The sequence below is a fragment of the Uloborus diversus genome, chromosome 1 (assembly GCF_026930045.1).
Source record: "Uloborus diversus isolate 005 chromosome 1, Udiv.v.3.1, whole genome shotgun sequence".
Taxonomy (NCBI): domain Eukaryota; kingdom Metazoa; phylum Arthropoda; class Arachnida; order Araneae; family Uloboridae; genus Uloborus; species Uloborus diversus.
Genome location: NC_072731.1, coordinates 219,073,112 through 219,098,594, shown reverse-complemented (window position 1 = coordinate 219,098,594; position 25,483 = coordinate 219,073,112). Strand labels below are relative to the sequence as shown.

Here is a 25,483-nt window from a genome sequence, read left to right as displayed (position 1 = left end):
CTACCCACTGACTGGATTATTTCTTACGCATCTACTTTTTCAGATGAGCAAGGTATATTTTATTACTAGAACTCAGGTTACAATGTTAAAAAGTTACGTTTGAAATAATTTGAGATATTAGCTAATTTTGAGAATGTTAACCATATACTAGAAAGTCGATATTGGTATATGGGAAAGAAGGCTCATTTAGTTCTGAACTGTTTTCTTTTAGTTTTTTTAAGCAATCACATTGCTTATTGTTCACACTTGACGGTTTTGATGTTCCTATGATTTTATTCCCCCCCCCCCCCCCCCCCCGACTCCCTCTGCAGCGCCACCGTCGACCGGCTTCACAATGCTGCTCCTTCAGCGAAAACAGTATCCAGGTTGCGTCCATATCTTACATACAGACGCATACATACACACACATACACAGACACAAACACACACGCCTACATACACATGCTTGTGATTGTGAAAAATATAATTTGAATTCCAGATGTAAAAATTCACATTAATTTTTTTGAGCAATCACAATTGCTTATTATTCTTACTTGACTGTTTTGAATTCCTATGATTTTATTTTCCCCCCGCCTTCCTCTGCTGCACCACCGTCGACCGGCCTCACGATGTGCTCCTCTAGTGAAAAGTCTCCAAGTTGAGTCCATATCCTACACACACACATATACTCACACAGACAAACACACACCTATACACAAACACACACACACGCACTCATGTCTGCACACAGACACAAACACACACGCCTACATACACACACACACACGTGATTGTGAAAAACATAATTTGAGTTCCAAGTGTCAAAATTCAAATTAATTTTTCTTTTTTTTTTTTTTTTTTTTTTTTTGTGTGTGTGTGTGTGTGTGAATAGGAGACTCTGAGAGAGATGAATGCAACAATTTCAATACTTAAAAAAGAGAAATAGATTTTTGATACGATCTCAAGATCGGTTAAATAAATATTACAGTTTGAATTAGTTCCTACCTAATCTGCATTTATCTTTATTTTATGTGAAACAAAATGATTACTGCATTTTTGGGTGCAAGTATCATGGCACATATGAGAAAAAATTTATAACCATTCAATGTGGTGGACACAACGGGTGTAGTGCTTAAGTTTTTTTTTAACGGTCTAGCACATTTTGCAAAAAATAAACTATTTTAAAAAGAACAAAATCACGGGATGCGGGAGCATCCCGGTCGCCAAGAAAACCAAATGCTTACTGCCAAGGAAACCAAATTCGCCGACAAGAAAGACGAAAGAAAATAAACGAGACTAAGTACAGTTTACACGACAGAACAAGTTGAGGTTTTCTGGGTTTTTCACTCCTCTGTATCTCAGCCTCATGAAGACCTCTGGAGTTGATTTTTAGTATACTCAATCTCTAGTGGCCCCTGGCAACGTAAACCAAAATATGATCCTCTGGACCATCAGCGGGAGGAGGAATTCAAGTTAGAAAATTGATGTTCAAAAAAGTTTTCACTTTCTTTGACAGGGCTGCATCCTGGACCAAAAAAGGAATCAAGCTGAAATTTCACACACATGTTCCTTGTGCCTTACTGATGTGCCTTTTGTGCCATTTGACTCCCCTCCTCCTCGTTTTTACCCCCCAAATTGTACCTCCCCAGGGTTGTCACAGCCCTCTGGGGGGCTATGGTAATGATTTTTTGTATACATATTCTTGGGGGGGGGGATGCATTGAGTACATATACAAAATTTCAACCCCCAGGGACATCATGGGCCGGAGTAATGAAAGTTTGAAAATCACTAATTTCCCCTAAATTCTTATGTAATTACTCTCAGCTCATAGGGTTTGTTAATCTCTGACTGCAATTGCAAGGTTAGAACAGATCTAACAGTTATTCAAAAGTAGTTTTAGGAAATGAAATTCAATCAAGACAAACAGATCCAACAGTTGCAACTAGACGTTAAATCGCGGATATCACAAATTTTCTACAGCGACTGCGCATGCGCATGGCTCATTGGGCTTTTTGTTTTAAGATTCCACGTTTGTTTATATTTAAGCAGAGAAACAAATTAATGAATAAGTTTAAAATGCTGCCCCCCTCCCCCCAGTTTTGCCCATCGAAATTTCTTTCCCCCCGTTTTTCAGTTTTGATGTATTTAAGGGGGGGGGAGATATTTTAAATGTTGGCACGAAACTGGGGTTAAACCATTATAATATTTTGCATGACATATTATATGAAACTATACGCATATGAATATGATACATCTAACTTTATAATTGAAAGCAAAAAATAGCCCTTTTTTTATTGGTTTGCTTCTTTTCTAAATTCCAAAAGATGATAATCCAGAAGACGAAATTTATTCCACTGTAAATGATGATGAATGATTAATTGAGAGGGCGTTTCTTGGGGATTGCATTGGAAGTACTCTCAGGGTTTTTAAAATTGCAGTCCTCAATGCTCATGTGTAGGACATTTTTAATGACATTAGAGCAAAAGGGGTTTGAGAACATTTTCCCACAATTTTTTCAAAACCTAAGCTTTAAAAACTCAATTCCAGACCAGCTTTGGGGACGTAAAAAGAAGGAATTTGAGTTCTCTAGTCTACCCTCAGTTTGACTACGTCCCTATCTTCATTTTAAACTTTAATTATTGATAAACATATTATGATAATACTTTCTTCCAATTTTCCTTTGCCAAACACGATTATTTACTTGGATTTTCCGTTCTAAAATTCTCAATTTATTGGCCCAATATTTTTGTTTTCTTGAAATACAGAAGCCCCAGAAAAAGAACTTTTAACATTTTGAACGAATGTGGTAATTTTCTGTGATATTTTAGGTCTCATTTATTCCACTTCATTTTATTTTAAATTCAAGAGAATGAAATATAAAGTTGCATTAGAAAAAATTTAAAAAATAAAAATACAGCCTTACAAAAATAACTTATTGCGCTAATGCGTTCTTTATTTATACGGTAGGTACATTTAAATGGTTGTCCGGATAAAGGGAAGTCCAGATTAATGGGTTTTTTCTGAAATTATTAATCAGCATTTTAATCACTTCAATTTAAAAATAACATATTGAAATTTAGCAATGTAAACCAAATTTAAAGTTTCAATGATTATCACCAAATTTATAATGCTAACTTATTTGTAGACAGAAAAATGTCTTCATGTCTGAATTCTACAAAACATTACGTTACAGTAATTAAATGAAATCTTTCCGAATATTCCACAAAGTTTCTTTTGTGATAAAGTTCTTTTTTTTTTTTTAATATTTTTGCTAGCTTACCTTTTGTCCTCAAAAAGTTTTTCATTCAAATATCGCATTCTTCCAAATGTTCTTACTCGAGAAAAAAGTTCAATAGCCTTTTTATGTGGGTCAGGAAATTGGTCTTCCAATACAGAAGAACAATTAAATGGCCTAGCTTTTGTACAATCATAAAAACACTAATGTATCTGATTTGGAAGCTTTAAATATGTGATCACAAAAAAATAAAATAATAGTTGAAAAAACTAAAAAAACACGCTTTCTTAGCAAAATGAGCTAAAAAGTGAAGAATAATCTTTGGATGATAGTAGTTGATCAATCACTTAATTTTAATGTAATACAAAAAAGCGTGGGGTGCTGTCTATTTACATTTTTGATTGGACAACAAATGGAAGAAATTCAAGACAACTGATAAGAAGCCCCCTCCCCCACGCTATTTTGTATTACATTAAAATTAAGTGATTGGTCAACTACTATCATCCAAAGATTATTTTCACTTTTTAGTTCATTTTGCTACGAAAGCATGTTTTTTTAGCTTTTTAAATTAGTATTTTATTTTTCTGTTTTTTAGTCTTATGTTGGAGAGTTATCAGGAGACGAAATTATTTAAAAACGAGTGCGAGGTAATATCTTAAAGTTAATACAAGGGCACCCCGATGGGAAGCTACTATGCGTCATCGATGTATGTTTGCGGAAATCATATTTATATTACTTTGAAAATTTGAGTTGAATAAAAGTTTTGTTCAACAGTGGTCTAATCAGCAATGAATTTCCAATTGAAGGCTCACCTAAATTTTGGCATGAAATTAGTTAAAAACAATTATATTTCATGTTCTAATTATCTTTTAACATTGGAACAAATTTTGTCTGATGCAGAAAAATTAAAGGTTTTTGTAGATATTTTTAAATAATTTTTGTGAGCATTTTTTAAAATTTCTCCTTTTTCACATTGTTGGATTTTTCCCAAAATATTGCTTAAAATTGGAGGAAACTAACAAATAAAATAGTTAATTAGTTTAAATATAGAATATTGCATTGTCATTGGGTCTGAGGTTGCGTGCCAAATTTCAAAAGAATCCGATCGCAGGAAGTGGGCGAAATTTGAGCTGCAAGATTCCGTTACAAGATACATACATAATTACAGATGAAGCTAATAAAAGGATGTTAAAAAAAAAGCTCCTAAAAAAATAGATACACGATTGAAATAATCACGATATAGTGCTCATTTTCCATCTCCCCTCTCCCATCTTTGAGTCATTGTCACATCCATGCGAATTATTAATTATTTTAAGAATGTGGATACAGTGTTCAAGAAATTGTTTAGTTAAATCTATTGAATAATATTTACAAATAAATTTCATGCATTACATCTAGATGCATTGTAATTTTACGGTTGAAGGAAATTTATTAGTCTCACAGTGCTGATACTAAACTAATTAAATATCATAAAGTTGCATTGTGACAGGGTTGAACTAAATCCTGCATTAAAAAATAACTTCGTATACCACATTTCATAAAATTTGTCTTGCTTTTTATCTTAACCTTTTTAAAATTCTTCCCCCAATTATTAATTGAAGCAGCTTCAAAGTTAGTATATTCCATAAAAAAAGCATTTCAAAACAGAAAAAAAAGGTTGTATTCCTAATTTTTTGGGTGTGTTTTGAGCTCTTTGAAAATCTTCAGGGAAAGCTTAAGTTTCCAGAACTTTTTCAGTAATTAAGGCCATCAGCACGTGAAAGCACTTTCAATACTTTCAAATATAATTACACACAAATATTTTTGATTCTGAAAAATGTGACCTTTATATCAACTTTCATAATGTGAAAGAGAGATAAATAACCTGCCAACAGATTTAGAGCAGGAGCAGAAGCTTACTTCTGAAGAAACCCTAGTCAAATGTTATGAGACATTTCCAAATTAAAATCAAACCTTGAAAACATTATTCATATCCTTATTCATAATGAGTGATTTTTAGCCTTATCTGGGAGCGGCCTTGGCCCCTTCAACTGCCTCTTCAACAACCCATTTACAGAGTAAAAATTCTTAAAATGTATTTTAGCTAAGGCATACCACAGTTCTTTGGGCATAACGCTGTGGATATTGTCCCGCGAAGTGTATCCTATGACGTCCAAAAACAAGTTTTCCCCTCTCGCTGTCCACTTGGAAGCGGACAAAAAGATCAAAGGAAAGAGCCAGAGCCCTTGTATTTTTAAGCCCTGCATCCAGTCAGAAGTCAATTGAGTTGAATGAGCCTCTAAACTGATATCATGAAACAATGTAGGAACATTTTAAAAACAACGATAAATTTTTCTGTTTCAAGGGAAAGGAAATAATTCTCTTCCCTGACTAGGAATTAAATTTGTTTAAAGTAAAACATGTGAGAAGATTCGCTATTTTTAGTGTTGGTCATTTAAATTTTTTTTTTCCTCTCCAAAAAAAATCTAAAGCTCATAAGGTTTGGGGGGGGGGGCATGGAACCCCTCTAAATTTGCCCCTGTTGGGTGGTAGTTTTGTTTCTCCATCCTTGAAGGGACTGAACAATCTCCTAACCTTCAGACTTGAGCCAATGTCATTAGATTCATGGATAGTACTAAGGATAGTACTACTCAGCTTATTTCATCACAATTGGTATGAAAACTGGTAAAAAGAGATGCCATCTTGATATTGCATATTTTCTTACAAGGAAAAGAAGTACCATTAAGGATCTAAATGACTGTGTTACAAATAGTTCTTGAGTCCACAAACAAATCAAACAGTGAAAAATTTGAGTAAAACCAAAATACTGGAAAAAATTCTTTTTTTTTTCATTCTTTATACTTGACACACTTTTAATTCAAACTTCTTTAATCACAATTTAAAAACTTAAGACGTACCTCATTTCTCTCTCTCTCTCTCTCTCTCTCTATATATATATATATATACATATATTTCATTTTAATTTGTCACTCTTCCATATAATGCCCATTAGCCATTCGCTCCCCTAAAATGATTGTCTACCTGGCTACATGTTGCCAACCATGGACTTTATTGAATTGTTTGATGTGTTGAATATTGTTACAAATCCTGTAAATAGTAATTATTGTAGGAACGTAACCTGTAAATAGTTTCCCGTAATGAATATACAACCCCTTTTCATATGGCTAAAGTATACGACCCCTATTTCCTTTTTGTTCATTGATAAAATTTGATAACGGTCTACTACTTTACAGAAGCGTGTGGAATATTTGAGAAATTTCTTTTCGGTGTCTATATAAGCCGTTAGCGATGGATAAACAAGAGAGTTTCGATTGATATTTCGAACTGAGAGCATTTTTGCTCTGTTTATTGCGAGGCATTTCGCTGTGTTGTTTTCGTATTTGGAAGTAAATACGTGTGTAGACGTTGAGTTTACGGTGTTGTGTGATAATTGCTTAATTGCTGATGAATAATTTAGCAGTTGTTGACGATCTTTCCTGTACATAGTGTAAATAAATTTCCTGTGTTTTTATCAAGAACTGTGTCTTCATTTCAAGAAAGTGGAAGTCGCACCGAATCCGTTACAATTTGGCGCCCAACGTGGGGCTTCTTCTGGACTTTCTTGGAGTAAGTGTGACTTTGGACATTTTTTTTCAAAAAGGCTTTTTTTGAATTTGGACTTTAATTTTATGGTGATTACTCGCGCAATGGATGAACAATTAAAACAACTTCTTGATGCAATCAACTCTGTTAAAAATGATATGGCGGCTAATCAAGAACAAATAAAAAATGATATGGCGGCTAATCAAGAACAATTAAAAAGTGATCTGACTGCAAGTATGTTGGCAAATCAAGACCAGTTAAAAAGCGATTTAACGGTGCTGAAAAAGGACTTAACGTCTAACCAAGAAGAAATTAAAAACGACCTTATTTCGGTAAAGACTGTGATGGAAAATAAATTTAATGACATAGAGCATCGAGTTGATGCTATTAAAGAAAAATTTGATACCGTTGAAGGCCGATTCAATGCTGTAGAAAATAAATTTGAAGAAGAAGATAGAAGATTTCATCTATTTAAAGAAGAGATCTTTAAGGACGTGGAAAGGAGATTGGCGACCGCGGAAAGCAGCTCTGTACAGTTTGGCGCTCCCACATCGGTTGCTCGACCGTCCATTAAACTTCTACATTTGATGGGAAAACTTCGTGGCAGGTTTACAAAACTCAATTCATGATAGTGGCGGAAGCGAACGGATGGGACTCTGCTACCAAGGCCTGTCATCTTGCAGCATCCCTGAGAGGTGACACAGCGGACATTCTCCAGACCCTTCCGGACAGCCAGCGCCTGGATTTCGCCGCCCTCACAGCTGCGTTGGAGCTTCGCTTCGGTGAGAAGTGCCAGAAAGATTTCAGCCGACTCCAGTCGAAGTCCCGTTTCCAGAAAACTGGGGAAACCCTGCAAGAGCTTGCGGCGGACATCGAGAGACTGTCTCATCTTGCTTTTTACGACTGCCCTGCGGATGTTTGAGACAAACTGGCACTCAACTACTACATCGACGGGGTTCGAGATCCGGAAATCCAGAAAGCTCTACGGATGGTGGATGTCAAAGACCTGAATTCTGCTGTTGTGTATGCGATGAGATACGAGGCCGCCCAAGAAGCAACCCGTGTGGATCGCCATCTAATCCGGACTCAGGAAGCTGATGAGTCTGATTCCAGGTCGTCCCATCTCGCTGAACTTAAGAGACAACTCGGTGACTTGGCAAGACATCTGAACAGCATAACAGCCCAAAAGAAACAAGAGCAGAAGTGCTGGAAATGCGGTAGTGAAGGACACCTGCGAAGGAGTTGTCCGGCTCGCCAAGCTACGCGAGGGAAGGAAATCACCACCACCAGAGCTCTGCAGATTTCCTCTTCTAGTAGTGGCAGTGATGGACTTTTCATTTACGCACATGTAAATGGGAACCCCTGCAGACTGATTGTCGACACTGGAGCCAATGTGACAATCATTAGGACAGATGTGGCTCGTGAATTTGGATTGAAACTGCTGTGGACATCGCCACGCGTAAGTCTCCAGACTGTGACAGGTGACAAAATCGAGATTGACGGTAAAGTGGACTTGGAAATAGTGTTTGGGAATGCCACCTACCATCATACGGCATTCGTCGCTAATATCATTCTCGGATTGGACTTTTTGAAGAAATATGACTTCACTCTCGACTTCAAGACTAATGAGCTGCACTCGATGAGAGAAGACATAGCCGTTTTCCCTGCAGAAAGTGATGTAAAATCCGCTCATCAAATAATAGCCCAAACAGATTTATCGATTCCCGCAAGGTCAGAATCATTAATACCTGGCTCCCTTGAAGAAAGCAATAGTTTTCGATTTGGACTCATTGAATACCCTAACCTAAGCAATAACCTAAAAGGAGTGCTGGTAGCACCTACACTTGTGGACCTTTCTAAGGATGTAATTCCTGTAAGAGTCGCCAACATGAGTGAAAGGCCAAGGAATATCCGGAAAGGTGAAGTGTTAGCAACTTGTACTCCAGTAAACTGCATCATTAGAAGAATCAATTCCCCCGAGACTGTGTCTTCTGAGTCCTTGACATCGAAGTTAATTGGGAGTGCGCCATTATCGAAAGATCAAAGAACTGCTGCGGAACAATTGGTGGACGACTTCAAGCATCTGTTTTCCTCTACATCGGAGGATGTTGGCCGTACGAATTTAACGCAGCATAGGATTTACACTGGAGAACATCCCCCTATTAAACAGCATCCAAGACGACTACCGTTCGCTAAGAAGGAAGAGGTCGAAACCCTCCTGAAAGAGATGAAGGAGAATGATGTAATCGAACCGTCATCCAGTCCTTGGGCCTCTCCCATCGTCTTGGTCCGAAAGAAAGATGGCTCCACCAGATTTTGTGTCGATTACCGACGGCTGAATGAAATCACCAAGAAAGACAGTTACCCTCTTCCACGGATAGACGACACCTTGGACACTCTTTCCGGACACAAGTGGTTTTCGACCCTGGACTTGAAGAGCGGCTACTGGCAGGTTGAGATACACCCTGATGACCGAGAAAAGACAGCGTTTACAACTGGACAAGGCTTATGGCAGTTTAAAGTGATGCCCTTCGGCCTCTGCAATGCACCAGCTACGTTCGAGCGTCTTATGGAGACAGTGTTAAGAGGACTTTCCTACGAATCCTGTCTGGTCTACTTAGACGATATCATCATCGTGGGATGCAGTTTCGAAGAACATCTGGCAAATCTTAGGAAGGTGCTGCAGAAGCTTAAGGAAGCCAATCTGAAGTTAAGCCCGTCCAAATGTAATTTGTTCCGCCGGGAAGTGAACTATCTTGGTCACATCAACTCTTCTGAGGGTGTACAAACCGATCCAGAGAAGGTATCTGCGGTCAAGAGTTGGAGTCGTCCCGAAAACATCCATCAGCTGCGAAGTTTCCTGGGACTCTGCACGTACTATAGGAAGTTTGTGAAGGGTTTTTCTAACATTGCACGACCTTTGCATAAGCTGACGGAGAGCAAGCAAAAGTTTGAATGGTCCAAAGAATGCGAAGATGCATTTCTACGACTGAAGGAGGCTTTAACATCAACGCCTATCCTCAGCCTGAAAAACCCTTCATCCTGGACACTGATGCGAGCAACGAGGGCATTGGAGCTGTTTTATCCCAAGAAATTGACGGAAATGAACATGTCATCGCTTACTGGAGCAAATGCTTATCAAAGTCGGAGCGAAATTACTGTGTCACCAGAAAGGAGTTACTGGCCATAGTGAAAGCTATAGAACACTTCCATCATTACCTCTACGGCCGAAAATTTCTGCTTCGGACAGATCATCAGGGTGGCGACAGGAACTGTGAAAAAAAGTTCCCTGACTTTTCTCTGATTTACATTACCAATGATAATGGTTTCCTTTCTTTGCCCTACTTGAAATCCATTGGATGTATGTTTGTATAAAATGCAGTATTTTAAACGTTTTAAGCAGGGTTGGCAAGGTTTTGGACACTACGGTAAAAACCAAGGTAAAAACCCTGGTTTTTACCGTCCTGTCCAAAACCCTTGTGTCCAAAACTGTCCCGAAAGTGTCCAAAACTCTATTTTTAGAAAAAACGTATTCTGTGAAAAAACATCAAAAATAAATAATAAAATGTTTTATATTGAACATTAATACAATGTGAACATTCAACTTATTTATGCAGATGATTTTAATCTAGTTACATAGAAGTTGAATTATTTATTAAAATTTCAATTTGCATGCATGAGTTTATTTATTTTGATAATAGTAACCAAATTTCCCTATGTTTACGCATGTGTGCAAATGAAAGCAGGTTTGGCAAGGTTTTTACCATCCTGTTCAAACCCCTTGAGCCCAAAAGTGTCCAAAACTATTTTTGAGAAACTATATTTTGTGGGAAAATATCAAAAACAGAACAAAATGTGTCGAAATTATTTTTTTTGACTGTAAAATATATTCATTTAATGTGAACATTCAGGTATAAATATACTATATGTAACTTATTCATGCAGCTAATTTTAGTATAGTTAAGTAAAAATTAAATTTTTCATTGAAAATTTCAATTTGTATGCAGGAGTTTTTTTGCCTCCATAAACCAAATTTTTCGACATTTATGCAAGTGTGCAATGGAAAGATTTCAAAATGTAGTGCAATAATTGACTTAAATGCAATAAATTACAATTTTTTGTAGTTACAGAATGTATTATATTAAAAATATGAACTAAAAAAGGACCAGCACAGGTTCTATAACATAAGTGTAGTCATCAATTTCTTGTTCTTTAATCTATAATTTAAAAAATAAATTTTGTTAAAACATCATGTAAAACTTATTTGCAAAAACCATTTTAAAAAAAAAAGCTTTTTTTTTCTTTTTCCTAAATATTGCACATTTAATGACATTCCTTTGTGTTATAAATGGAACTGACATTAGTTGTCTTGGTAGTGTTGTGAATTTCCTTTGATAACTCTGCCCACTGTTACATAAGGATGTTTTTACGCAATAGCTATTAGCAATTTTTTTAAGTAAAATATTTTTTAAATGAACATTTTTGAGAAATTTTTTTATTAAATACCATTAATTAAACCTGATTAATATCTATATTTATACATTGCGAATATTGCAGTAAATACGAGTTGATTAGATTACACCCCTTTAGCTTTAGCATAGTTTTGGACAGTTTAAGACAGTTTCAGACACTTTTGGACAGTTTTAGACAGTTTTGGACGGTAAAAACCACCTGTCCTGTCCTAAACCGGTTTTGGACAGTCTAAAACCCAACCCTGGAAGTTGTGTAAAGTTGTTGAACTAAAGATATATTTTTAAAAAATGCTACTTTTTTAATAAAATGGTTAGAAAAAACATATCAAGTCAATTTTTTTGGAAAAAGAACCCCTACAAAACAGTATATAATTTTTTTTACATGGAAAGATTATACAAAATTAAAAAAAAAAAAAAAACTTTACTTCCAGAAACCCCTTAGCATAAGAATTTTAAGAAACCATTAAAATCACTCTTAAAAACATATGTGTTTTATGATAGAACTAAAAAGTAATTGAAATTATTTTGAACTAAATTTTCAAACAGTATAATAATTGTTGTAAGAATAGTGAAAGAATAGAAGTGATGTAGTTATTCTTATATAACTAATTGACATATTTATGTAAAATAGATAAAACCATTTGACATCCATTCATAGGGAGCATTTCTCTAAGAACATAAGTTTTAATGAAGGAATACAGCATTTTGACAATAAAAAAATAAAGATATTTACTTAAGTACACCAGTTCACTACTTAAGCACACACTATTTCAAATGATTTCAGTATGTAACGAAAAAAAAGTTTAGATAGCTTTTGTAACAAACAACTTTGAAATGAAAGAAAAGAAAAAAAAACAGAAAGCAATTAGTTAATTTTAAAATATATAAAAGAAGAATACAACTTGGTTATAAAATAAAAGAATCATTTAAGTCTGAAGAAAAGAAAACCTTTATAATCTGCTTTAACAACAAATAGTATAACGGCAAAGAGAAAAGGTTTTTTTTTTTAAATGAAAGTTCGATTTTAGCAATTAAATTAAAAATGCGTAGAAGTAATAACTTTTAAGCATTTATCAGTATTAATTTAAAAACCAAAGATTTCTTCTTGAAATCGTGATTACAGTAAGCTAATTACTTCGAGACAATGGAATAAAGGCAAAGGAGCTAAGGCATTAATGATGGCTTCCTCTTTGCCTGTATGGTTGTTTATTTTAAGTAGCATTGAAAGCGTGAAAGGAAATTTCAAGCGAGGTAAAATAAATAACCTAACAGACACAGAAGCAATCTTACAAAGTTCATCCTGTGGTTAATAAGTAAGATTCAATACTTTGACGTTAGGGAAAAAAGATGCACAAATATGCGGCAGTGTATAATTGCACCTCATTAATTTTACTTTTTTTTTTTTTTTGAACAGATAATTGGCGGAAAATGCATAGGAAATTAGAGTACTTAATTTTGTAAAGCAAATTTAAAAAAAAAAATTTTTCTTCATAAAATCAATTTTCCCTGATTTTTTGCTATTTTTTCGAAATTCCCTGATATTTCCCTGACTTTTCCCTGATTAATAAAGTTCCCTGAGTTTTCCCTGATCTCCCTGATTTCCCTGATCTGTCGCCACCCTGATCATGCCTCATTAACTTGGCTTTTGAACTTCAAAAATCCGGAAGGTCAGATAGCCAGATGGATACAGCGGCTCCAGGAATATGACATGGAGATCAAGCATCGAAAAGGGTTATCTCACGGTAATGCTGACGCTTTATCAAGGAGACCCTGTCTTGAGAACTGCCACTATTGTTCCCGAATCGAGAAACAGTATGGAACGACTAGCCCTACCGCCTATCAGGTGACAGTGACTCCAACATCATCAGAACCTGATCCATGGAGTGATGACCAAGTTCGAAAAGATCAACTTGAAGACCCCAACATAAAACCAATTTTGGAGTTCATGGAAAGTGAGTCGGCGACCTAGCTGGCAGGACGTTTCCATCTTCAGTCCTGCAACAAAAAGATTCTGGGCTTTATGGAACTCGCTCCATTTACGGAACGGTGTGCTACACCGAAAATGGGAATCTGACGACGGCAAAACATCTAGGTGGCAGTTACTACTTCCCCGATCAAGGATTTCAGATGTTCTGAAAGAAATACATAGTAGTGCGACTGGAGGACATTTTGGTGTCTTGAAAACCCTCAATAAAGTTCGGGAGCGCTTCTTCTGGAGCAAGGCGAAGGATGACGTGGAGAAGTGGTGCCATTCTTGTGACGCCTGTGCTGCTCGTAAAGGACCGAAGAAGAGAAGCAGAGGGAAGCTACATCTGTACAACGTTGGAGCTCCTTTCGAACGAACTGAGATCGACATCCTGGGTCCTCTACCAAGAACTGCTGATGGGAACAAATACATTCTTGTTTCCATCGACTACTTCACCAAATGGCCGGAAGCATATCCCATTCCAGATCAAGAGGCTACCACCGTAGCAGAGACTCTAGTTCAACATTGGATCTCGAGATATGGAACACCTTTGCAGATTCATTCCGATCAAGGGAGGAATTTCATCTCTGCTGTGTTTAAGGACCTATGTCAAATTTTCGGAATTGAGAAAACTAGGACAACACCACTACACCCACAATCGGACGGCATGGTGGAGAGATTTAACCGCACAATCCTGAATAATCTCTCGCTTATGGTATCCAGAAATCAACAGGATTGGGACAAGAAGCTACTTTTGTTCCTGCTGGCCTACCGCAGTGCTGTCCACGAGACTACCGGATATGCCCCATCTCAGATGCTCTTCGGACGAGAGCTTCGGCTACCTTGTGATCTCGTCTTCGGTCGTCCTCCAGATGCGCCTGCATCGCCTGAGGAGTACATCCAGGATCTCCAGGCCCGGTTGGAAGACGTTCATAACTTCGCACGAGAGCGAATCAACATCGCGGCGGAGAAGATGAAGACCCGATACGACACAAGGTCTACTGGACATGAATTCAACGAAGGCGACAAGGTTTGGTTATGGAATCCCATCCGAAGGAAAGGTCTGTCACCCAAATTGCAGTTGCATTGGGATGGACCCTACAAAGTCCTTAACCGACTGAATGACGTCGTAGTGAGGATCCAAAAATCACCTAATGCGAAACCTAGGGTTGTACATTATGATCGGTTAGCCCCATACTACGGCCATAGTTCATGAGTATTACGTAAACAACCATGGTTGATAACATAAAAGTTGTAGATAAATTTTTTTTTTGCTTTTAATGTTTAGTAATATTTCTTGTTATTATTGTGTTTTCTGTATCTGTTAGTTATTAATTAATGTGTATATTTGTAAACTTGTGATAGAAGTTTGGCACCCTTTCTGGGGATTGTACTGCCCGGGACGTGCAGTTCTTGGGAAGGGGGCAATGTTACAAATCCTGTAAATAGTAATTATTGTAGGAACGTAACCTGTAAATAGTTTCCCGTAATGAATATACAACCCCTTTTCATATGGCTAAAGTATACGACCCCTATTTCCTTTTTGTTCATTGATAAAATTTGATAACGGTCTACTACTTTACAGAAGCGTGTGGAATATTTGAGAAATTTCTTTTCGGTGTCTATATAAGCCGTTAGCGATGGATAAACAAGAGAGTTTCGATTGATATTTCGAACTGAGAGCATTTTTGCTCTGTTTATTGCGAGGCATTTCGCTGTGTTGTTTTCGTATTTGGAAGTAAATACGTGTGTAGACGTTGAGTTTACGGTGTTGTGTGATAATTGCTTAATTGCTGATGAATAATTTAGCAGTTGTTGACGATCTTTCCTGTACATAGTGTAAATAAATTTCCTATGTTTTTGTCAAGAACTGTGTCTTCATTTCAAGAAAGTGGAAGTCGCACCGAATCCGTTACAATATATTTTTATAATTGCATTTAAAAATGTGTAAGGGATGTTATACATTCACGTTGAAACGTACGTTACAAACTTGTGTAACGTCTGTTACATGCCTGTTTCTGCATGGTTTTTATTATTATCAGTTAAATTTTTGGAATTATATTTTCCTTGCCCTTAAAATGAAGAAAATAATCAAGAACAAAACTTTTTAAAAAATGTTTCACAATGTGAGGAGAATTGATATACTTTTATGTAACGGATGTTACATATAATGCATGATATCATAATTAATTTTCCCCCTAACTAGATTATTTATGTTCGAAACAAGCCTAATAATGGTTTTATTTAACTTTTATAGTCTTTATCAATATTAAATTTACTCCACTTAAATTTAGAAGCATAATTTGCATTCATAATAAGGTACAAAAATGATAATTTTACTAGCTAAAAAACACAAAAAAATAGACATTTTACTATCTCTTCCTAACTTAAATAAATCTAATATGAGAAATACTAGATTCTTGTTCTAGGGATTATAAGCTTTCCAATGATATATAACTCTTAGGGATTTGTCAAAATTGATTTTCTGACCTCTTGGTTTCATTTTAGATGGAATTCACCATATGCTAATTTCACTCTATGCACAATACTTTAATTTGAGCCGTGCCCATAGTTTCCTAATAGGTAGACATACCCACTATGCGCCCTTGTAAATAGTGCACTGATTTTTTTTTTTTTTTTTTTTGCTTTAAAAAACGTTTCAAACGTACATTTCCACAGCCCTTACTTAGATAATCTTAATAACAGAGAATTATGGATGTTCCTCAATTGTATTTTAAATTTGAGTAGAAAATGTAATATTATCAGCAAAAATACCTTTTGTCACTATTATTTCAATTGTTCATTTATATTTACCAGGGGGTCTGGCCAGAGGATATTTGGGTCCGTTAACAGACCCTTCACAAAAATCTGACCAACCAAAACGGACCCTTCACAAAAATCCAATCAACCAAAACGGACCTTTCACAAAATCCCGATCAAACAAAACGGACCCTTCACAAAATTCTGATAAACAAGATCGGATCTTTCACAAATTGCTTATTGAAAGAGCAAATCTGAAAGTAAAATAACGCATATTTCTGTGTATAAACCGCATATTTCTGTGTATAAACCAATAATTTTTTGAACCTTTTTTTAAGTCAAATTAGAGGGATCAGATTATAATATATTGATATTTAATATAATATATTTAATATTTAATATAATACTGATATTTAATATAATATTTAATATAATATGTATTGATATTTTTTTTCAAAATCTGCTAATTTTGAAGAAAAAAAAAATCGGCACTCTTGCAATGCTCCTTCAAGCAATAAATAATTCTAACTGCCAAATAAATATAATGGTTCTTTGTTTTATCACAGCTAATTAGCAGTGGTCCTGTTGTAAGCTTTTCTGAAAAGGCATTGGTAAGCACTTTTCTCCCCTCTCATGATTTAATAAACAATAATAATATATATCTGCGAAATGAACTTAGAACTGCAAAGGGATAGTAAGGGTGGGGGGAAAAATATGATCGCTTCAGATAGGGTTACCAACTTCAAAATTATCACCACTTAGTGTCTGGCGTTGAACCTTTATAATGACTTGATTAGAAAATATTCCCATCATTTTACCAGCTTGTCAATATTTGCGTTTTTACAGTGGGTGTGGTGCGATGTTTAATTGTTATTTTGGGAGAAAATTATATGGGTTTTGAATTTTCGATGCTAACAAGGATGATTAACTTTAAATAAACTCTTTTAATTACCGTTTCTTTTTTCTTTAGATGTCTACATTTTGAAGTATGCAATCTTTTAACATCCGATATGAGAATCATATTTTGTTCTTTTTTCAAGCTAACATCGCTTTATTAGGATGCAAATAAATGAAAAGTCTTTATTTCTGTTAGAACTCTCATTTCAAGTTTTTAAAGCAAAATTCCATTTTCTGTTATTAAGTCAAAAATTAAAATGCTGAATTGATGGTTTATTTTATTTATTTATTTATTTACTTCAACTGTGTCCACAGATATTAATGAAATGTTTATCATAGGACTCTAAAATGCAATTTTAAAATAATTTTATTAAAAATATTTCTTTCACAAACTGTTTTTATACTTTTGATGCCTTCACTTTGAGAATTGCGATCTCTTTGCATCCGCTACGGGAATCCGATTTTTAGAATTTTTGAAGATTGTTACGCTTTGTTAAGAGGTAAACAATTAAAATATCTTTTTATTTTTGTTAAAATCAAGGAATTTATAAGTTTTAAACGAAATTCTGTGCTTTTTAAGAGTGTCTTGGGTCAAAAAGTTAAATGCTGAACCCTATTCTGAATTTTATTTTATTAATTTATTTTTTTGTTACAATTATTTTAAATACTGTACCGAAATATTTCTAGTATAATTTAACATAATGTAGAATGGTAGATAAATATTGATACTTGAGAGAGCGATGTCCCCCCCCCCCCCCCCCGCCAAATATCAGACCACTCCAGAATGATTTTCTCGACATAGAAGAGGAAAACACTCAACTTTAAGTTTAATTGATGCAGTTTGTGCCATCTCTACATTCTAAAATTTCGTTTTAGCAAAAAATTTTTTTTTGCAAAATTATTTGATTTTTCACAAAATTAATTCATTTTTCACAAAATTATTTGATTTTTCACAGAAAACGGACCCTGTGAAAAATCCTGGACAGACCCCTGTTTACTATTTTAATTTTTTTAAACTACGAAGAGTTTGCCTTTTTCTTCGTTTATTGCATGGTTAAAAGGAAATTGGTGGCCCCACTTCTGAAAAACTGGGGGGTGTAGCATCCCCCCCCCCCTTCCATTCAGTGAAGGTCGGCTTAAATTACATTTTCCCCCGAGCTTAAATTTCAAGAAGCTGGCGGTGCACTCCATTTTAACAAAAAAAAAAAGCCCCTACAACTGCATTTTTGAAGCTTCAGTTTCAAAAAATTTCGGGGGGATGCCCTGATGCCCTCCCCCTGCATCTTTCTTCCCTTTAATATCACCATAAATGGTCTAAAACTGCATTTTTCAAACTACAACTTTCAAATTTTTCCCGGGGGAGAGCCTCCTGGAGCCCCCCCCTTACCTATCACAATCATAAATAACTCACAACTGTGTGCTTGGAGTTTGAAATTTGAAAAATTATCGGGGGATGACCCCAAGTCTCTTCTTAACGTAGCATCACCATAGATCCTTTAAAAACTGGGTTTTTCAAACAACAATCTCGAAATATTCCCAGAGGAGGAGCACCCGGACCCGCAATCCTGAACACTATTAACTACTTAACATTGCGATTTTTTTTTTAAATTAAAATGCAATAGAATTTAAATTTAACATCCCAGTGTTTTTCTTTTACATTAAAATTAATTTGAATGTTATAAAATTAATATGAAACAATTTAAATTAATTTTTACTGTGACATTGTAACTTTCATTCAATGTAAAAAAAAATTGCTAGTTTACCAATTACATTTGTCTACTATTCAGTTACTGAATATTAAAGTATTCAGCTGATTCGGGTTGCCAGCCAAACATAAAATAAAATATTTGGTGCATTCCAGGGCTTGAAAATTATATTGCCCCACATGCTCGGGGCATGTAAAAATTACGTTTGGGAATGAATCTTTTACTCTTACATGTCCAGCCAGGCATGTAACTTTTTGATCAAATATTTTTTCCTAAAACTTCATTATTTCGTATTTTATTAAAAAATTACCATATCCTTACTTGGTGCTCAAAATTTATTTCAAACCCTACTGCTAAGATGGTTTGCTGTTTCCGGTTTACATGGAATCGATCCTTCCAGTTATATAATTTAAATTTTGTTAAATGTAACGACTGCTTATTATGTACTATTTATTCAAATTATTTTTCTTAATGATTTATATAAAAATAATTCGTCTCATTAATGCTGTACGACAAATTCAAATGCTTTTATTGATTTCAATATGGAAAACTGGGCATGTAAAAATTCAGGCATATATCTTTTAGCCAAATATGCCCGACAGGGCATGTAAAATTTGAAAGATTTTTCTAGCCTTGGTGCATTCTATATTTTTTAATTTGAGGATTGGGGAAGACTTTAAGACTTCGTTAAAGTTTAATTTGGTGCTCCCCTAGAAGCTAATATTCTCAAAAAATCAGTATTGAGAGAACATTCCTAACTCGTCTCTCAATATATGTGATAACAAATTCACCATCATTCATAAACAAAATGCATTTTTACCCATCAAGATGCAACAGACATGAGCCGCTATTGTTAAACAACAATTAGAAAATGCATTACACTATGCCAGTGTTGCCTACAGTTTACAAGTCACATGTGGCTCACGAAATAGATACATCAGGTGCATTGATAAAATAAGCATTTAGTAATGACGACAGCATTTTTGTCTTGCAATAAAGTCAAACCCTGCTATAACATACCAAGGATATATTGCTGTTTCCTGGTTGTAGCGAACCTTTTAAATGATTCCAACTGAAACCCTATGCCGTTAATGCATTTTCAAACGCTTGTCCAAAAATTTCTTTAATTTTCAGCCATGTCCCAGTTATGTTCCTTAATAATTCTTCTAGAGGCAAACATCATCTTCTGCAATAGTTAGGGGGAAATTTGGTACGTTGGACCATGGGGCCTGTTGGACCTGTCTCAATTTTTTTTTTTTTTTATCACCAACAAAATGTCCTACAAATCCTATAATACAGGACATTTTTTTGAGAATTGCCCTAGTACAGTTATATTGAACAAATTTTATTCCAGAAAGTTTTATTTCAGTAGTAGGATAATTTTCAGAAAACTGTAACTATTTTTTTTTAATGGTTTTTATCAAGATTGCAGTAAAAAAATTGAACTCCTTTCTAAAAGTAACTTCTTTTAGTTCACAATAATAGGCAATTTTTTCATTTTTTGTCAAAAAGAAAAAAATTATGACATCACTTCTTCAAACTAAAAAGGTGTGGTAGGTTGGTCATCTCTTTGTGGGGCACGTTGGTCCGGGCCAACCTTTCCCATATTATTTAAAAACTTATTTTTTCTCTTAAATCTCAATAATTATAACAATATTCTAAGTTTTTGCATATTATACATTCATTTCATGTTACACATGTTTTGAAATTATAGTAATAATAAAAACTTAGGCAAAAAATCAGATATATTTTATAATTATTTAACAAAAATTATACTAAATTAATTTTACCAAAAGATTTACTTCATATCTGCACTTTTTTAGTTTATATTTTCAAAAATTTTTGCAAACATGTTTTAAGAGTAAAATAAGCAATACATGCTATAATAAAGTTCCTGTATTAAACTTTTTTTTTGCTAAACCATCATTCCTACATAGAAACAATATAAAACAAAGAACTGATTAAAGGAATACAAAAATATACTTTTACTTAACGATTATCTAATTTTGATTTTAGAACAAAAAAAATAGAACTTCTTTTTGGAGTTATTTCATGCAAGGCAATGAAGAAAAAAAGAGCTTCCCCCCTAGCAAATATTGATGTAACTTTGCATAAAAGTAACATATATGACTTATCCTTCCAAAACCCAATTCAATAAAAGTGCTACTTCTGAAGCTCAAGAAGTAGCGCTTTTGTATTCCTAGATATCATTTAACAAATCTTTAGCTTACTTGCATTAATTGTATCATAAATATTCAATAATCGATTCTTATTTTGATTTTTAAAAAAATAATTGTGTATGTGTACTAATTAGAGACGTACCGAGTACTCGGTAACTACTCGGTACTCGGCCTACTCAGCCAATTTGCCGAGTACTCGGTACTCGGCCAAATTCTGATCAGATACTCGGCCAATACCGAGTAGTTGCAAAAAATTGAATATTCTCCAAGGCAGATTAAAATTTATAAAAAAAAAAGAGCAAGCATTGTATTCTGCAATCATTTACAATTAAAATTTAAAGGTCAAATTTAAATTTTGAGAATAATGAAGTTTGTAATGCTTTAATGGAATAACTCTTTATTTTAATGTCCCCAAAGTTAATAAAACTTATTTTTTAAAAATTATGCAAAAAAGGTAAGTATAGAAAATATGGAATTTTTATATTAAAAATGAATTTTTGCTACAAACAAAAATTAGTTATAAAAAATATAAAAATATCTTTGCTTAAAAAATAAAAGGAAATAAAACAACGTTAAAAGTACAGTGCAGGAACACTGCAGACACGTGTTTTGGCATTACAATGAATTCCTTCTACAATGCACAAAATGGGAGCTCGTGGATTTAAAGGCATCCGACAAAAGTCGGATTTTTTTTGTAGAATGTCTTTACATTCTTTAGCTCACATGTTATGCACTGAAAAAGACGTTCCTTGTAACGGGGAGGGGGGGGGGCAGAAACACGTGTCTGAAGTGTTCCTGCATTTGTTGTATTAAAAAAATTATTTATGTTTGGCGGACTAAAGCTATAATTGATTGGTATACAGTGAAACCCCTCCTAACGGACACCCCTCTTATGCTGACAATTTTTAATTCCCCAGTTCCAATGCAAATAACATTATTAAACCCCTATCCTGCGAACACCTCTCTGTTGCGGACAAAAAAAATTGTCCTGTTCGTGTCCGCATTAGAGGGATTTTACTGTAATTTTTTTTAATTCCAACTTGATTAATCATACCTTTTATTTATTAATTTTTAATTTTAAAAATAATTTTTTTGTAAAATTTTTGACACAAACAAAATTGTTTATATAATGCGTAATTGAATTTCAGCAGGAATTTAGTTTTAAAAACTATTATATGGACAAGGAGGTCTATACTACTATTAAAATGAGTTCAAAATTCATCACATGTGTGTCGGTGGTTCTTCTTAAAAAGTAATTGGTACTTGGTAACTCGGCCGAGTAGTGAAAGGCCGAGTACTCGGTAACTCGGTACTCGGCCGAGTAGTGAAAGGCCGAGTACTCGGTACTCGGCTACTCGGTACGTCTCTAGTACTAATGGTGAATGCTAATTGCCATTTTTAAATAGAGATGATTTATCAATTAAAATCAATTTAATATGTTATATTGATCTTTAAACTTTATATTTTTTTACTCTACACACAACAGAGAATATGGTAGTTACAAAGTTTGACAGTATTTATCACTAAAATTACAAAAAATGTTGTTTGAGTTATGCGGTCCAACGTGCCCCATCAGGCGGACCAACATATCCCACCTGTGGGGCATGTTGCTCCACTTTACTAGGTTCCGAGGTTCCGTTTAAAAATTAATTTAAAAAAAAGTTCATCAGTTCAATACTTCCGAAAAAAATCTGTGGTGTTGAGAAGTGTTTAGTGAAACTTATTGTAGAAAAACAAACTGTGCATTAAATTTTTTGTCGAGATAAACAATAAAAGTAAATTAGCGGACCAACGTGCCCCTCCTCCCCTTACCATTTTTCACCAGAATAGGCCAGTTCAAACCATGCCTCACCTATTGCTCCTCTGACAATACTGTATTGTGAACTTCACACGGACAGTAGGCTAAATTAGGCAAGGGAAAAAAATTCTCTAGGTCAGATTAAGTTAAATTTATTCTAAAATTCGAAAGCAGTGAAAGTTTATTCTATGAACTTGTAAGAAATTCTTCCTTCATAAATTTACTGTAGCCACGTCAGACAGAATAGTTATGATAAGGCAGCTATCAGTGTTTTGAGCAACGTTTTTGAATGACAGAAACTAGATAAAACGGTTGTAGATTTATTTACAATATAGCTGACTGAAAAATCAATGAACTGTACATTTAAGCTTTCAACCGAAAATAAAAAATTTCTTTCCTTATTATGGATGAATAAGCTTAGATACATTTCTATAATTTGTTAATTACTAAGTGCAAAAGTTAATGCTAATATTTTACTTAATTTTATCCAGTCACTAGTAGAAATACTACGGAAATCGGGTGTAGCGAACCCTTGGTTATAGCGATATCCTAAGCCAGTCCACTGAGAGTTTGTTATAGCCGGAGTTGACTGCGCTGTAACTTTCCTACCTTTTCAATGCTTTTTCACGTAACTCAGAAAAAAAAATCAAATGTTTAAATTTATTTATTGAAATCTACTTAGTATGTCAATAGCCACAGATTTATGTCAATTAAAAAAAAATTTTGAGCCCTAAACCATGTTTTTTAGTGGGGGGGGGGCAGGTTCTAACGTTTAAACTTGCCTAATTTTTTTCTTTTGTTCAATAGAATCTTCTCCTTCCTTGAAATAGTAAGTTATATGTTTTAGTTTGCACTTTAATCCATTTTATCACTTACTGCAAACTAAAACTTGCAACTCGCCAAACCAATTGATGCCTACCTTTAACGGAAAAGTAGTTTTGTTTTGTGATTTAAAAGTTTATTGATCATGAATTAGCTACTATTGAATATTGAAAACTAAGTTTCAAAAATCTGTCAACTAACACTTCCTTGGTGATTAGAAATTATTTTTTAGAATCAAAAGATATTAAACTTTCCAATAGTGTTTTTCATAAATGTGAGTTTCTTAATTGATATTTAAAAGCCTTTTGAATAAATTTTTCCCTTTGTATTTTTGGTTTACTTATATGCATTTGACTCTGAAATACAAGCATGTCATTAAAATCATTTCAGATTTCAAATTTAAAAAAAATCTACTTTTTTATCTTCATTGCTAAACATTTGTGGCTAGCAGTTTTAATAACAGCTCCCAAAAACACCAGAAAATTGACATAATGCAACAAAAATGCTATTATCTCTTTAAAAGTACCTAAAATATTTTGTACTATGCCTTGTCATATTTATTTCAAATATTATTTTCATAGCATAGCTTTCAATAATAATTATTTCCAAACAAAAAAGAAAACGCTAAACTTGAGTTTATTTTTGATTATTTTGAGTGCGGTTAAAAAACGGAAACGTACTATTTAATCAATAACTCGACACTCGATCGATAATGTTCAAAACATTATAATATGCATAAAATTAATCAACATGGTTCTATACATATTAAATTAGCTAAAAGGTAAACCAATGAGAAAGTATAAAGTGAAAAAAAAATAAATAACAAAATTTAAATGTCCTTGCCAAATGTAAACATATCAGAAAAACAAACAAATCCTTTTAAATAGTCATAAATCAAGCAGTTTAAACGTTTCAAAACACATACTCCAGAAATAATTCACAATTAGAAAGCGATTTGCAGCTTGGGTTAAAATACGTAATTGAAAGTAATTCTTTAAACATCAACTCATTCGCTAAATAGCTTTAACCATTAGCAACGCCACATGGTCAACGAGCTTAAAACCACTCAAGAAAAAAATGTAAACATTGAACAAAAAGTACCTTTTTAATAATTCTGCGGAATCATCAAAAGCTACAAATAAAAACACATCCAAACAAATTCGCGAGTCTTCAAAACCAGTTACGCTACAAAGCATTTTTGCGCAAAAAAAGTGCTCATTGAAAATAGGTTACTTGAACAAAAATAATATTTTCCACATAATGCATTCTGATTTTGCTCAATAAATGTATTTTGAACAGGTTAAATATTTTTTTAACAACAAAGGGACTTACTTGAACGCATGCAGTAATCAATTTTTTGAGCAATGAAGACGTAAACAGTAACTCCATTGCTTCTGTGTTGTCCATAGCCTTAGGCTTGGCGTACTTGTATCACTCGACCAATGACTATCACACCTGTGACCCTCGGACGGGGAAGGTCAATTTGTTTGAATCATAATTACACTATACATTAATCACCATATTGTCAAAGTTTGAATCCATTCTTTAAAATCGAAAACAAGCTTGATACTTCAAGGCGCTAGTTGACATCGATCCACAAATTCCATGAGTTATTTCTATTCAACATTATCAGTTACAAAGTCTACCCAATAGCCTGAATAGGAAAAATATGGCTCTTTCTCCCAGAATTCCTTTTGATTACTCTCGAACTAAGCTGCATGACGTCAGATGCATAATCATAGACGGAGCTTTCGTTGACGTGTCTTCAAGAGTATAGTTACGTTTACTTTTACTGTAAAAGACTGCAACGTGGTGCGTAAGCTGTTGGAATTCATTCCATTGATCGGCAAAGTTCAAAGTAAGTGTCGGAACATTAAGAAATACAATTATTTACTTTTCCTGAAACCTCTTTTACAAATTAATGATAATCTTTAGTTTTTTCAAGGGATAAGATTTTTTGAAACGTATAAAAACTTGGTGAAATGTGAATCACCCCATTAATTTTTCTAAAAAAAAAACTGAAAAGTTTCAAATTATTGATTTAATATTTTCAACCGTGTTTTCTTTTTTTCTCTCTCTCTTTTTT

At 34.2% G+C, this 25,483-nt stretch overlaps 1 protein-coding gene across 1 annotated transcript in view; it reads right to left on the bottom strand.

Annotated features, from left to right (window-relative positions):
- LOC129234169 (uncharacterized) overlaps positions 1-25,048 on the bottom strand; it is a 68,033-nt gene extending 42,985 nt beyond the window's left edge. The window contains exon 1 of the mRNA XM_054868083.1: positions 24,730-25,048. The gene's annotated coding sequence lies outside the window, so the exon portion shown is untranslated. The remainder of the gene's footprint in view (positions 1-24,729) is intronic.
- Positions 25,049-25,483: the final 435 nt, after the last annotated feature.